Here is a 2,500-nt window from a genome sequence, read left to right as displayed (position 1 = left end):
CCTCCCATACACCCGACCATTCCATCCCATGCATCACAACATCATCCATATACAACCATTCTCCATTCACCCCTGTCTTTTGTCCTCTCCCGTCCTTCCTAAACAGACATTCCCCTCCTCCCCAAAGCCCCCTTCACCCCATCCATCCACCTCATCCTAGGACGTCCCCTCATGTTCACTCCCTCCACAGCTGCCTTCCATACCTCTTTTACTAGTCTTTCTTCACTCATTCTTTCCATGTGTCTAAACCATCCTAATACATACTGTATATACATATATGTATACATACATATATATACATATATACATATACATACATACATATACCAAGGCTTTTTCCCCCTTCCAAGGGAGGTAGCCAAAAAGGGAAAGGCATAAAAACACTCCCACTCATTTCATCCCTAAATACACTCCACACCCCTCCCACCCTCCCTCTCATCTGAGCACCTCCTGGATGACGGGTCATCCCTGCACCCTGCCCACCGCCCTGGGTCAGAAGCAGTGTCGCAAGACACAGTACATCCACAGCAAGGCCGCTTCATTTAATCGGCGACCCCCCCCTCTCCGTCCCCCTTTGCATATAAGGTGAGGACGGGGAGAAATCCCTTCGGGCTGCGTCAAACTTGACTCACACAAACTACCCCACCCCCACCCCCCTTTCCAGTCCTCCTCATGCAGTCACAACATCATCCATATACAACCATTCTCCACTCACCTTTGTCTTCCGTCCTCTCCCTTCCTTCCTCAACAGACATTCCCCTCTTCCCCAAAGCCCCCTTCACCCCATCCATCCACCTCATCCTAGGACGTCCCCTCATGTTCACTCCCTCCACATCTGCCTTCCATACCTCTTTTACTAGTCTTTCTTCACTCATTCTTTCCATGTGTCCAAACCATCCTAATACTCTTTCATCAACCCTATCTCCCAGCTCCTTTTTCACCCCTGTTCTCCTCCTCACCTCCTCATTTCTCACTCTATCCAGCCTAGTAACCCCCACCATACTTCTCAGACACCTCATCTCAAACACATTCAAACTCCTTCTCTCTTCTTCTCTTATGTTCCACGTTTCTGCCCCATACAGTGCTGTTGGCACAATCACTCCTTCATACAGTCTCCTCTTAGCATCCATTCCCAAATGTCTATTCCTCATTACACTCTTTAAACCACCAAGGCATTTACTCGTTTCTCTCAATCTACATTCTACCTCCACCTTCACTCCACCTTTTCCTGCTACACTTGCACCCAAGTATCTAAAACTATCCACGTCCTCCAGTCGCTCTCCCTTAATGTTCACTTCCAGTCTACTGCCACTTTCACCCCTTGTACATCTCATCACCTTACTTTTACCCACATTTATCTTTAGCTTTCTTCTATCACATACTCTCCCAAACTCTGCCACCAGCTTCCTCAATCCCTCCTCTGACCCTGCCACAAGCGCAGTGTCGTCCGCAAACAACAGCTGGCTCACCTCCCACTTTTCTCCATTTTCTTTAACCATCTCCAATCCCTGACCCACTACCCTAGCATTCACCTCTCGCACCACCCCATCCATGTATAAGTTGAACAGCCAGGGCGACATAACGCATCCTTGACGAAGTCCCACCTTTACTTCAAACCACTCACTCTCTCCATTTCTAATCCTGACACATGCTCTACTACTCTCATAAAAACTCTTGACAGCTCCCAAAAGCTTTCCTCCTATCCCATAAATCTGCATAACCTCCCACAGTGCCTTTCTGTCTACCCTATCATAAGCCTTTTCCAGATCCATAAAAGCTCAAAAAACATCCTTCCCCTTTCCTATAGCTTTCTCACATATCTGTCTTACCACAAAGATCTGATCTACACAACCTCTACCCGTCCTAAATCCACACTGTTCCTCACCAATTACTCCTTCTGTTCCTCTCCTAATCCTCTCAATTAAGATCCTCCCATAAGCCTTCCCTACTACACTTAACAGGCTAATCCCTCTGAAACTACTACATTCACACTTGTCCCCTTTTCCTTTGTAAAGAGGAAATATACAGGCACTTCTCCAGTCCTCCGGTACTCTACTCTCTCTCCAGCAAACATTAAATAACCTCACCAGCCAGTCCACCATCACTGAACCTCCCTTTTTCAGACATTCTGCATGGCATCCATCCAGTCCAGGTGCCTTACCTGCTTTCATCATCTTTACAACTGCCTTCACCTCATCCTTCCTTATTTCTCCTCCATTCTCCTCACTCATCACTCTCATTTTCTTCGCATTTCCCACTGCAGCTATCTTTCCTTCCCTATCCTCCTTCACATTTAGCAACTCCCTAAAATATTCTGCCCATCTTCCCCTTACTGCCATCTCTTCCATTATCATCTCTCCATCTGTACCTTTTACCTTTTCTTCCCTACTTGATTCGCCTCCTCTTCCTCTCTTAATTTCACATATATACATATATACATATATATACATATATATAATATATATACACATATATATATATATATATATATATATATATA

The sequence above is a fragment of the Oratosquilla oratoria genome, chromosome 10 (genome assembly GCF_046742065.1).
Source record: "Oratosquilla oratoria isolate Oo_2021 chromosome 10, ASM4674206v1, whole genome shotgun sequence".
Lineage (NCBI taxonomy): Eukaryota > Metazoa > Arthropoda > Malacostraca > Stomatopoda > Squillidae > Oratosquilla > Oratosquilla oratoria.
The sequence above is the reverse complement of the archived record's forward strand: the minus strand, read 5'-3'. Positions refer to the sequence as shown.